Source organism: Ranitomeya imitator, chromosome 10 (assembly GCF_032444005.1).
Source record: "Ranitomeya imitator isolate aRanImi1 chromosome 10, aRanImi1.pri, whole genome shotgun sequence".
Lineage (NCBI taxonomy): Eukaryota > Metazoa > Chordata > Amphibia > Anura > Dendrobatidae > Ranitomeya > Ranitomeya imitator.
The window spans coordinates 67,935,661-67,949,039 of NC_091291.1; positions in this window are offsets into that span (position 1 = coordinate 67,935,661).

Sequence of the window (13,379 nt, forward strand, 5' to 3'; positions counted from 1 at the left end):
GTGCCTAAACATTGAAATCCCCACAAGTGACACCATTTTGGAAAGTAGACCCCTTAAGGAACTTATCTAGAGGTGTGGTGAGCACTTTGACCCAACAAGTGCTTCACAGAAGTTTATAATGCAGAGCCGTAAAAATAAAAAATCATATTTTTTCACAAAAATGATCTTTTCGCCACCAATTTTTTATTTTCCCAAGGGTAAGAGAAGAAATTAGACCACAAAAGTTGTTGTGCAATTTGTCCTGAGTGTGACGATACCCCATATGTGGGGGTAAACCACTGTTTGGGCGCATGGCAGAGCTCGGAAGGAAAGGAGCGCCATTTGACTTTTCAATGCAAAATTGACTGGAATTGAGATGGGACGCCATGTTGCGTTTGGAGAGCCCCTGATGTGCCTAAACATTGGGACCCCTCACAAGTGACACCATTTTGAAAAGTAGACCCCTTAAGGAACTTATCTAGATGTGTGGTGAGCACTTTGACCTAACAAGTGCTTCACAGAAGTTTATAATGCAGAGCCGTAAAAATAAAAAATCTTATTTTTTCACAAAAATGATCTTTTCGCCCCCAATTTTTTATTTTCCCAAGGGTAAGAGAAGAAATTAGACCACAAAAATTGTTGTGCAATTTGTCCTGAGTGTGACGATACCCCATATGTGGGGGTAAACCACTTTTTGGGCGCATAGCAGAGCTCGGAAGGGAAGGAGCGCCATTTGACTTTTCAATGCAAAATTGACTGGAATTAAGATGGGACGCCATGTTGGTTTGGAGAGCCCCTGATGTGCCTAAACATTAAAACCCCCCACAAGTGACACCATTTTGGAAACTAGACCCCCTAAGGAACTTATCTAGATGTGTTTTGAGAGCTTTGAACCCCCAAGTGTTTCACTACAGTTTATAAAGCAGAGCCGTTAAAATAATTTTTTTTTTTCGCAAAAATTATTTTTTAGCCCCCAGTTTTGTATTTTCACAAGGGTAACAGAATAAATTGGACCCCAAAAGTTGTTGTCCAATTTGTCCTGAGTACGCTGATACCCAATATGTGGGGGGGAACCACTGTTTGGGCGCATGGCAGAGCTCGGAAGGGAAGGAGCGGCATTTGGAATGCAGATTTAGATGGATTGGTCTGCAGGAGTCACGTTGCATTTGCAGAGCCCCTGATGTACCCAAACAGTACAAACCCCCCACAAATGACCCCATATTAGAAACTAGACCTCCCAAGGAACTTATCTAGATGTGTTGTGAGAACTTTGAACCCCTAAGTGTTTCACTACAGTTTATAACGCAGAGCCGTGAAAATAAAAATTCTTTTTTTTTTCACAAAAATGATTTTTAGCCCCCAGCTTTGTATTTTTACAAGGGTAACAGAATAAATTGGACCCCTAAAGTTGTTGTCCAATTTGTCCTGAGTACGCTGATACCCCATATGTGGGGGGGAACCACTGTTTGGGCGCATGGCAGAGCTCGGAAGGGAAGGAGCGCCATTTGGAATGCAGACTTAGATGGATTGGTCTGCAGGAGTCACTTTGCATTTGCAGAGCCCCTGATGTACCCAAACAGTACAACCCCCCCACAAGTGATATTGGAAACTAGACCTCCCGCGGAACTTATCTAGATGTGTTGTGAAAACTTTGAACCCCCAAGTGTTTCACTACAGTTTACAACGCAGAGCCGTGAAAATAAAAAATCCTTTTTTTTCCCACAAAAATGATTTTTAGCCCCCCAAATTTTTATTTTCCCAAGGATAACAAGAGAACTTGGACCCAAAAAGTTATCCAATTTGTCTCGAGTACGATGATACCCTGTTGTGAGTTCTGTTTTTGGGCTCCCTCTGGTGGTTACTGATGGTACTGGGTGATTTGTGTTCTGCTGTCTCTGGTGTCCACCTGTTCCATTAGGATTTGGGAGTTTCCTATTTAACCGGGCTTTCTTGTCATTTCCCCGCCGGCTATCAAGGTTATCAGAGTGTTTTGTTACCTCAGCTTCTGGCTTCAGTAATCTTCAGGACAAGCTAAGTTTTTGATTTTCTTGTTCCACGTTTTGCTTTATTTTTGTCTTGTTTCTTTGCTGCTGGTTGCTCTAGTGGGCTGTAATTGCTCCTCATGTTCCATGAGTTGGAACATGAGTTCAAGTAATTACAGGATGGGTTTTTGAAGGGTTTTTTGCTGACCGCGCAGTTTACTTTTGTATCCTCTGCTATCTAGTTTTAGCGGGCCTCATTTTGCTGAATCTGTTTTCATACTGTGTATGTGCCTTCCTCTCATTTCACCGTCATTATATGTGGGGGGCTGCTATTTCTGTGGGGTATTTCTCTGGAGGCAAGAGAGGTCTGTGTTTCTTCTAATAGGGGAAGTTAGATCTTCGGCTGGTGCGAGACGTCTAGGATCAACGTAGACACGTTCCCCGGCTATTGTTATTTGTGTGTTCAGGTTTAGGGTCGCGGTCAGCTCAGGTTCCATCACCCTAGAGCTCGTTGGTGCTTGTCCTTTTGTGATTCCCTGCCATTGGAACCATGACAGTATAGCCGGCCAAAATGTTTGGGCTGAAGTAGGAGGAAAAGTAGTCTGAGGAAGTTTTTTTTTTTTTTTTTTCTCTCTCCTCTTAGGTTGCTGCCTAGCCTTAATTGCAGCCTGGCTGATTTTTTTTTTTCCCCTCCTCTTAATCCTTGAATGGCTCTGACCTTAGCTGTTTATCATGGACGTCCAGAGTTTAGCTTCCAGCTTGAATAATCTTGCTGCTAAGGTTCAAAATATACAAGATTTTGTTGTACATGCTCCTATGTCTGAACCTAGAATTCCTATTCCAGAGTTCTTTGCTGGAGATAGATCTAGTTTTCTGAATTTTAGGAACAATTGCAAGCTGTTCCTTTCTTTGAAATCTCGCTCTTCTGGAGACCCTGCTCAGCAGGTTAAGATTATTATATCTTTCCTGCGGGGTGACCCTTAAAATTGGGCATTTGCATTGGCACCAGGGGATCCTGCGTTGCTTAATGTGGATGCGTTTTTTCTGGCATTGGGTTTGCTCTATGAGGAACCTAACCAGGAGATTCAGGCTGAAAAAGCTTTATTAGCTCTCTCTCAGGGGCAAGATGAAGCAGAAATATATTGTCAAAAATTTCGGAAATGGTCAGTGCTTACTCAGTGGAATGAGTGCGCCCTGGCTGCAAAGTTCAGAGATGGCCTTTCTGAGGCCATTAAAGATGTTATGGTGGGGTTCCCTGCGCCTACGGGTCTGAATGAGTCTATGACTATGGCTATTCAGATTGATCGGCGTTTACGGGAGCGCAAACCTGTGCACCATTTGGCGGTGTCTTCTGAACAGGCACTTGAGACAATGCAATGTGATAGAGTTCAGTCTAGAAGTGAACGGCAAAACTATAGGCGGAAAAATGGGTTGTGCTTTTATTGTGGTGATTCAGCTCATGTTATATCAGCATGCTCTAAACGCACAAAAAAGGTTGATAAGTCTGTTGCCATTAGTACGTTACAGTCTAAGTTCATTCTGTCTGTGACTCTGATTTGCTCATTATCATCCATTTCCGTCGATGCCTATGTAGATTCAGGCGCTGCCCTGAGTCTTATGGATTGGTCATTTGCCAAGCGATGTGGGTTTAGTCTTGAGCCTCTGGAAGTCCCTATTCCTTTGAAGGGAATTGACTCTACACCTTTAGCTATGAATAAACCTCAGTACTGGACACAAGTGACCATGCGTATGACTCCCGTTCATCAGGAGGTGATTCGCTTCCTGGTATTGTATAATTTACATGATGTTCTAGTACTTGGTCTGCCATGGTTACAAACTCATAATCCAGTCCTTGACTGGAAAACAATGTCTGTGTTAAGCTGGGGATATCAGGGCGTTCATGATGATGCACCTCCGATTTCTATCGCTTCATCTACTCCTTCTGAGGTTCCTGTATTTTTGTCTGATTATCGGGATGTTTTTGAGGAGCCTAAGCTCAGTTCGCTTCCTCCTCACAGGGATTGCGATTGTGCTATAGATTTAATTCCTGGTAGTAAATTTACTAAAGGTCGTTTGTTCAATCTTTCAGTGCCAGAGCATACTGCTATGCGGGATTATGTTAAGGAGTCCTTGGAAAAGGGACATATCCGTCCATCTTCGTCCCCTTTGGGAGCAGGTTTTTTTTTCGTGGCCAAAAAAGATGGGTCCTTTAGGCCTTGTATAGATTATCGTCTTTTGAATAAGATTACCGTAAAATATCAGTATCCTTTGCCTTTGTTGACTGATTTGTTTGCTCGCATTAAGGGGGCTAAATGGTTCACTAAGATTGATCTTCGGGGTGCGTATAATCTTATACGAATAAAGCAAGGTGATGAGTGGAAAACCGCATTTAATTCGCCTGAGGGCCATTTTGAGTATTTGGTAATGCCTTTCGGACTTTCTAATGCTCCTTCAGTCTTCCAGTCCTTTATGCACGATATTTTCCGTGAATATCTGGATAAATTTATGATTGTGTATTTGGATGATATTTTGTTTTTTTCTGATGACTGGGAGTCTCATGTTCAGCAGGTCAGGAAGGTGTTTCAGGTCCTGCGGGCTAATTCCTTGTTTGTAAAGGGCTCAAAGTGTCTCTTTGGAGTCCAGAAGATTTCTTTCTTGGGGTATATTTTTTCCCCTTCTACTATTGAGATGGATCCCGTCAAGGTTCGGGCTATTTGTGACTGGACGCAGCCTGCATCTCTTAAGAGTCTGCAGAAGTTCTTGGGCTTTGCTAATTTCTATCGTCGTTTTATAACTAATTTTTCTAGTGTTGTTAAGCCTTTGACGGTTTTGAAGGGTGCTGATGTTGCTGCTTGGTCTCCTGCGGCTGTGGAGGCCTTTCAGGAACTTAAACGCCGGTTTTCTTCTGCTCCTGTGTTGCGTCAGCCTGATGTTTCGCTTCCTTTCCAAGTTGAGGTTGATGCTTCCGAGATTGGAGCGGGGGCGGTTTTGTCACAGAGAAGCTCCGATTGCTCGGTGATGAAGCCATGTGCGTTCTTTTCTAGAAAATTTTCGCCCGCTGAGCGGAATTATGATGTGGGTAATCGGGAACTTTTGGCCATGAAGTGGGCATTTGAGGAGTGGCATCATTGGCTGGAGGGTGCTAGACATCGTGTGGTGGTCTTGACTGATCACAAAAATCTGATTTACCTTGAGTCTGCCAGGCGTCTGAATCCTAGACAGGCTCGTTGGTCACTGTTTTTCTCTCGTTTCAATTTTGTGGTTTCATACCTGCCAGGTTCAAAGAATGTGAAGGCGGATGCTCTTTCTAGGAGTTTTGTGCCTGACTCCCCTGGAAATTCTGAGCCCACTGGTATCCTTTGGGATGGGGTGATTTTGTCGGCCGTCTTCCCAGACTTGCGACGTGCTTTGCAGGAGTTTCAGGCGGGTAAACCTGATCGTTGTCCGCCTGAGAGACTGTTTGTTCCGGATAGTTGGACCAGTAGAGTCATCTCCGTGGTCCATTCTTCTGCGTTGGCAGGTCATCCTGGAATATTTGGTACTAGAGACTTGGTGGCCAGGTCTTTTTGGTGGCCTTCCTTGTCGAGGGATGTGCGTTCTTTTGTGCAGTCTTGTGAGGTTTGTGCTCGGGCTAAGCCTTGCTGTTCTCGAGCCAGTGGATTGTTGTCACCTTTGCCTATCCCGAAGAGGCCTTGGACGCACATTTCCATGGACTTTATTTCGGATCTCCCTGTCTCTCAAAAAATGTCTGTCATCTGGGTTGTGTGTGACCGATTTTCTAAAATGGTTCATCTTGTACCCTTGCCTAAGTTGCCTTCCTCCTCTGAGTTGGTCCCTCTGTTTTTCCAGAACGTGGTTCGTTTGCATGGGATTCCGGAGAACATCGTTTCTGACAGGGGATCCCAGTTTGTGTCTAGATTTTGGCGGACGTTCTGTGCTAAGATGGGCATTGATTTGTCCTTTTCGTCTGCATTCCATCCTCAGACGAATGGCCAGACGGAGCGGACTAATCAGACCTTGGAAACTTATTTGAGGTGTTTTGTTTCTGCTGATCAGGATGACTGGGTTACCTTTTTGCCGCTGGCCGAGTTTGCCCTTAATAATCGGGCTAGTTCTGCTACCTTGGTTTCTCCTTTCTTTTGTAATTCGGGGTTTCATCCTCGTTTTTCCTCTGGTCAGGTGGAGCCTTCTGATTGTCCTGGAGTGGACATGGTGGTGGATGGGTTGCATCGGATTTGGAGTCATGTGGTGGACAATTTGAAGTTGTCCCAGGAGAAGGCTCAGCAGTTTGCTAATCGCCGTCGCCGCGTGGGTCCTCGACTTCGTGTTGGGGACTTGGTGTGGTTGTCTTCTCGTTTTGTTCCTATGAAGGTCTCTTCTCCTAAGTTCAAGCCTCGGTTCATCGGTCCTTATAGGATCTTGGAAATTCTTAACCCTGTGCCGTTTCGTTTGGATCTCCCGGCATCGTTTGCTATTCATAATGTGTTCCATCGGTCGTTGTTGCGGAGGTATGAGGTACCTGTTGTTCCTTCGCTTGAGCCTCCTGCTCCGGTGCTGGTGGAGGGAGAATTGGAGTATGTTGTGGAGAAGATCTTGGATTCTCGTGTTTCCAGACGGAAACTCCAATATTTGGTCAAGTGGAAGGGTTATGGTCAGGAGGATAATTCTTGGGTGGTTGCCTCTGATGTTCATGCTGATGATTTGGTCCGCGCTTTTCATAGGGCTCATCCTGGTCGCCCTGGTGGTTCTCGTGAGGGTTCGGTGACCCCTCCTCAAGGGGGGGGTACTGTTGTGAGTTCTGTTTTTGGGCTCCCTCTGGTGGTTACTGATGGTACTGGGTGATTTGTGTTCTGCTGTCTCTGGTGTCCACCTGTTCTATTAGGATTTGGGAGTTTCCTATTTAACCGGGCTTTCTTGTCATTTCCCCGCCGGCTATCAAGGTTATCAGAGTGTTTTGTTACCTCAGCTACTGGCTTCAGTAATCTTCAGGACAAGCTAAGTTTTTGATTTTCTTGTTCCACGTTTTGCTTTATTTTTGTCTTGTCCAGCTTGCATATAATTGTTTCTTTGCTGCTGGTTGCTCTAGTGGGCTGTAATTGCTCCTCATGTTCCATGAGTTGGAACATGAGTTCAAGTAATTACAGGATGGTTTTTTGAAGGGTTTTTTGCTGACCGCGCAGTTTACTTTTGTATCCTCTGCTATCTAGTTTTAGCGGGCCTCATTTTGCTGAATCTGTTTTCATACTGTGTATGTGCCTTCCTCTCATTTCACCGTCATTATATGTGGGGGGCTGCTATTTCTGTGGGGTATTTCTCTGGAGGCAAGAGAGGTCTGTGTTTCTTCTAATAGGGGAAGTTAGATCTTCGGCTGGTGCGAGACGTCTAGGATCAACGTAGGCACGTTCCCCGGCTATTGTTATTTGTGTGTTCAGGTTTAGGGTCGCGGTCAGCTCAGGTTCCATCACCCTAGAGCTCGTTGGTGCTTGTCCTTTTGTGATTCCCTGCCATTGGAACCATGACAGTATAGCCGGCCAAAATGTTTGGGCTGAAGTAGGAGGAAAAGTAGTCTGAGGAAGTTTTTTTTTTTTTTTTTTTCTCTCTCCTCTTAGGTTGCTGCCTAGCCTTAATTGCAGCCTGGCTGATTTTTTTTTTTTCCCTCCTCTTAATCCTTGAATGGCTCTGACCTTAGCTGTTTATCATGGACGTCCAGAGTTTAGCTTCCAGCTTGAATAATCTTGCTGCTAAGGTTCAAAATATACAAGATTTTGTTGTACATGCTCCTATGTCTGAACCTAGAATTCCTATTCCAGAGTTCTTTGCTGGAGATAGATCTAGTTTTCTGAATTTTAGGAACAATTGCAAGCTGTTCCTTTCCTTGAAATCTCGTTCTTCTGGAGACCCTGCTCAGCAGGTTAAGATTATTATATCTTTCCTGCGGGGTGAACCTCAAAATTGGGCATTTGCATTGGCACCAGGGGATCCTGCGTTGCTTAATGTGGATGCGTTTTTTCTGGCATTGGGTTTGCTCTATGAGGAACCTAACCAGGAGATTCAGGCTGAAAAAGCTTTATTAGCTCTCTCTCAGGGGCAAGATGAAGCAGAAATATATTGTCAAAAATTTCGGAAATGGTCAGTGCTTACTCAGTGGAATGAGTGCGCCCTGGCTGCAAAGTTCAGAGATGGCCTTTCTGAGGCCATTAAAGATGTTATGGTGGGGTTCCCTGCGCCTACGGGTCTGAATGAGTCTATGACTATGGCTATTCAGATTGATCGGCGTTTACGGGAGCGCAAACCTGTGCACCATTTGGCGGTGTCTTCTGAACAGGCACTTGAGACAATGCAATGTGATAGAGTTCAGTCTAGAAGTGAACGGCAAAACTATAGGCGGAAAAATGGGTTGTGCTTTTATTGTGGTGATTCAGCTCATGTTATATCAGCATGCTCTAAACGCACAAAAAAGGTTGATAAGTCTGTTGCCATTAGTACGTTACAGTCTAAGTTCATTCTGTCTGTGACTCTGATTTGCTCATTATCATCCATTTCCGTCGATGCCTATGTAGATTCAGGCGCTGCCCTGAGTCTTATGGATTGGTCATTTGCCAAGCGATGTGGGTATAGTCTTGAGCCTCTGGAAGTCCCTATTCCTTTGAAGGGAATTGACTCTACACCTTTAGCTATGAATAAACCTCAGTACTGGACACAAGTGACCATGCGTATGACTCCCGTTCATCAGGAGGTGATTCGCTTCCTGGTATTGTATAATTTACATGATGTTCTAGTACTTGGTCTGCCATGGTTACAAACTCATAATCCAGTCCTTGACTGGAAAACAATGTCTGTGTTAAGCTGGGGATATCAGGGGGTTCATGATGATGCACCTCCGATTTCTATCGCTTCATCTACTCCTTCTGAGGTTCCTGTATTTTTGTCTGATTATCGGGATGTTTTTGAGGAGCCTAAGCTCAGTTCGCTTCCTCCTCACAGGGATTGCGATTGTGCTATAGATTTAATTCCTGGTAGTAAATTTACTAAAGGTCGTTTGTTCAATCTGTCAGTGCCAGAGCATACTGCTATGCGGGATTATGTTAAGGAGTCCTTGGAAAAGGGACATATCCGTCCATCTTCGTCCCCTTTGGGAGCAGGTTTTTTTTTCGTGGCCAAAAAAGATGGGTCCTTGAGGCCTTGTATAGATTATCGTCTTTTGAATAAGATTACCGTAAAATATCAGTATCCTTTGCCTTTGTTGACTGATTTGTTTGCTCGCATTAAGGGGGCTAAATGGTTCACTAAGATTGATCTTCGGGGTGCGTATAATCTTATACGAATAAAGCAAGGTGATGAGTGGAAAACCGCATTTAATTCGCCTGAGGGCCATTTTGAGTATTTGGTAATGCCTTTCGGACTTTCTAATGCTCCTTCAGTCTTCCAGTCCTTTATGCACGATATTTTCCGTGAATATCTGGATAAATTTATGATTGTGTATTTGGATGATATTTTGTTTTTTTCTGATGACTGGGAGTCTCATGTTCAGCAGGTCAGGAAGGTGTTTCAGGTCCTGCGGGCTAATTCCTTGTTTGTAAAGGGCTCAAAGTGTCTCTTTGGAGTCCAGAAGATTTCTTTCTTGGGGTATATTTTTTCCCCTTCTACTATTGAGATGGATCCCGTCAAGGTTCGGGCTATTTGTGACTGGACGCAGCCTGCATCTCTTAAGAGTCTGCAGAAGTTCTTGGGCTTTGCTAATTTCTATCGTCGTTTTATAACTAATTTTTCTAGTGTTGTTAAGCCTTTGACGGATTTGAAGGGTGCTGATGTTGCTGCTTGGTCTCCTGCGGCTGTGGAGGCCTTTCAGGAACTTAAACACCGGTTTTCTTCTGCTCCTGTGTTGCGTCAGCCTGATGTTTCGCTTCCTTTCCAAGTTGAGGTTGATGCTTCCGAGATTGGAGCGGGGGCGGTTTTGTCACAGAGAAGCTCCGATTGCTCGGTGATGAAGCCATGTGCGTTCTTTTCTAGAAAATTTTCGCCCGCTGAGCGGAATTATGATGTGGGTAATCGGGAACTTTTGGCCATGAAGTGGGCATTTGAGGAGTGGCATCATTGGCTGGAGGGTGCTAGACATCGTGTGGTGGTCTTGACTGATCACAAAAATCTGATTTACCTTGAGTCTGCCAGGCGTCTGAATCCTAGACAGGCTCGTTGGTCACTGTTTTTCTCTCGTTTCAATTTTGTGGTTTCATACCTGCCAGGTTCAAAGAATGTGAAGGCGGATGCTCTTTCTAGGAGTTTTGTGCCTGACTCCCCTGGAAATTCTGAGCCCACTGGTATCCTTTGGGATGGGGTGATTTTGTCGGCCGTCTTCCCAGACTTGCGACGTGCTTTGCAGGAGTTTCAGGCGGGTAAACCTGATCGTTGTCCGCCTGAGAGACTGTTTGTTCCGGATAGTTGGACCAGTAGAGTCATCTCCGTGGTCCATTCTTCTGCGTTGGCAGGTCATCCTGGAATATTTGGTACTAGAGACTTGGTGGCCAGGTCTTTTTGGTGGCCTTCCTTGTCGAGGGATGTGCGTTCTTTTGTGCAGTCTTGTGAGGTTTGTGCTCGGGCTAAGCCTTGCTGTTCTCGAGCCAGTGGATTGTTGTCACCTTTGCCTATCCCGAAGAGGCCTTGGACGCACATTTCCATGGACTTTATTTCGGATCTCCCTGTCTCTCAAAAAATGTCTGTCATCTGGGTTGTGTGTGACCGATTTTCTAAAATGGTTCATCTTGTACCCTTGCCTAAGTTGCCTTCCTCCTCTGAGTTGGTCCCTCTGTTTTTCCAGAACGTGGTTCGTTTGCATGGGATTCCGGAGAACATCGTTTCTGACAGGGGATCCCAGTTTGTGTCTAGATTTTGGCGGACGTTCTGTGCTAAGATGGGCATTGATTTGTCATTTTCGTCTGCATTCCATCCTCAGACGAATGGCCAGACGGAGCGGACTAATCAGACCTTGGAAACTTATTTGAGGTGTTTTGTTTCTGCTGATCAGGATGACTGGGTTACCTTTTTGCCGCTGGCCGAGTTTGCCCTTAATAATCGGGCTAGTTCTGCTACCTTGGTTTCTCCTTTCTTTTGTAATTCGGGGTTTCATCCTCGTTTTTCCTCTGGTCAGGTGGAGCCTTCTGATTGTCCTGGAGTGGACATGGTGGTGGATGGGTTGCATCGGATTTGGAGTCATGTGGTGGACAATTTGAAGTTGTCCCAGGAGAAGGCTCAGCAGTTTGCTAATCGCCGTCGCCGCGTGGGTCCTCGACTTCGTGTTGGGGACTTGGTGTGGTTGTCTTCTCGTTTTGTTCCTATGAAGGTCTCTTCTCCTAAGTTCAAGCCTCGGTTCATCGGTCCTTATAGGATCTTGGAAATTCTTAACCCTGTGTCGTTTCGTTTGGATTTCCCGGCATCGTTTGCTATTCATAATGTGTTCCATCGGTCGTTGTTGCGGAGGTATGAGGTACCTGTTGTTCCTTCGCTTGAGCCTCCTGCTCCGGTGCTGGTGGAGGGAGAATTGGAGTATGTTGTGGAGAAGATCTTGGATTCTCGTGTTTCCAGACGGAAACTCCAATATTTGGTCAAGTGGAAGGGTTATGGTCAGGAGGATAATTCTTGGGTGGTTGCCTCTGATGTTCATGCTGATGATTTGGTCCGCGCTTTTCATAGGGCTCATCCTGGTCGCCCTGGTGGTTCTCGTGAGGGTTCGGTGACCCCTCCTCAAGGGGGGGTACTGTTGTGAGTTCTGTTTTTGGGCTCCCTCTGGTGGTTACTGATGGTACTGGGTGATTTGTGTTCTGCTGTCTCTGGTGTCCACCTGTTCTATTAGGATTTGGGAGTTTCCTATTTAACCGGGCTTTCTTGTCATTTCCCCGCCGGCTATCAAGGTTATCAGAGTGTTTTGTTACCTCAGCTTCTGGCTTCAGTAATCTTCAGGACAAGCTAAGTTTTTGATTTTCTTGTTCCACGTTTTGCTTTATTTTTGTCTTGTCCAGCTTGCATATAATTGTTTCTTTGCTGCTGGTTGCTCTAGTGGGCTGTAATTGCTCCTCATGTTCCATGAGTTGGAACATGAGTTCAAGTAATTACAGGATGGTTTTTTGAAGGGTTTTTTGCTGACCGCGCAGTTTACTTTTGTATCCTCTGCTATCTAGTTTTAGCGGGCCTCATTTTGCTGAATCTGTTTTCATACTGTGTATGTGCCTTCCTCTCATTTCACCGTCATTATATGTGGGGGGCTGCTATTTCTGTGGGGTATTTCTCTGGAGGCAAGAGAGGTCTGTGTTTCTTCTAATAGGGGAAGTTAGATCTTCGGCTGGTGCGAGACGTCTAGGATCAACGTAGGCACGTTCCCCGGCTATTGTTATTTGTGTGTTCAGGTTTAGGGTCGCGGTCAGCTCAGGTTCCATCACCCTAGAGCTCGTTGGTGCTTGTCCTTTTGTGATTCCCTGCCATTGGAACCATGACAATACCCCATATGTTGGGGTAAACCCCTGTTTGGGCGCACGGGAGAGCTCGGAAGTGAAGGAGCACTGTTTTACTTTTTCAATGCAGAATTGGCTGGAATTGAGATCGGACGCCATGTCGCGTTTGGAGAGCCCCTGATGTGCCTAAACAGTGGAAACCCCCCAATTATAAATGAAACCCTAATCCAAACGCACCCCTAACCCTAATCCCAACTGTAACCCTAACCACACACCTAACCCTGACACACCCCTAATTCTAATCCCAACCCTAATCCCAACCGTAAATGTAATCCTAACCCTAGCCCTAACCCTAGCCCTAACCCTAGCCCTAACCCTAACCATAGCCCTAACCCTAATGGGAAAATGGAAATAAATACATTTTTTTTAATTTTATTATTTTTCCCTAAGGCTAGGTTCACATTGCGTTAGGGAAATCCGTTTAGCGCTAGCGGATTGCGCTAACGCAATGTCTTTTTAGGTGTCGTGTTTAGTGGTCACGTTAACGTCCCCGCTCTGGAAGATCGGGGATCGGACCTCGGGCGCGCAGCGGACGCTGCAAGCAGCGTCCGAGGCGCGCCACAAAAGAACGGCACCTTGCTAGCGCGAGTCGAAAATGGCACGCTCTAGCAATGCGCTACACCCGAAAATCACATTGCTGTCAATGGGTGTGCTAACGCCCGTTGCACGGCGTTAATTGTGACATTTTCGCCGTGCAACGCTGTCCGTTAGCGTTAACCCATTAACGCAATGTGAACCTAGCCTAATTAAGGGGGTGATGAAGGGGGGTTTGATTTACTTTTATAGCGTTTTTTATATCGGATTTTTATGATTGGCAGCCGTCACACACTAAAAGACGCTTTTTATAGCAAAAAAGTTTTTGCGTCTCCACATTTTGAGACCTATAATTTTTCCATATTTTGGTCAAGAGAGTCAT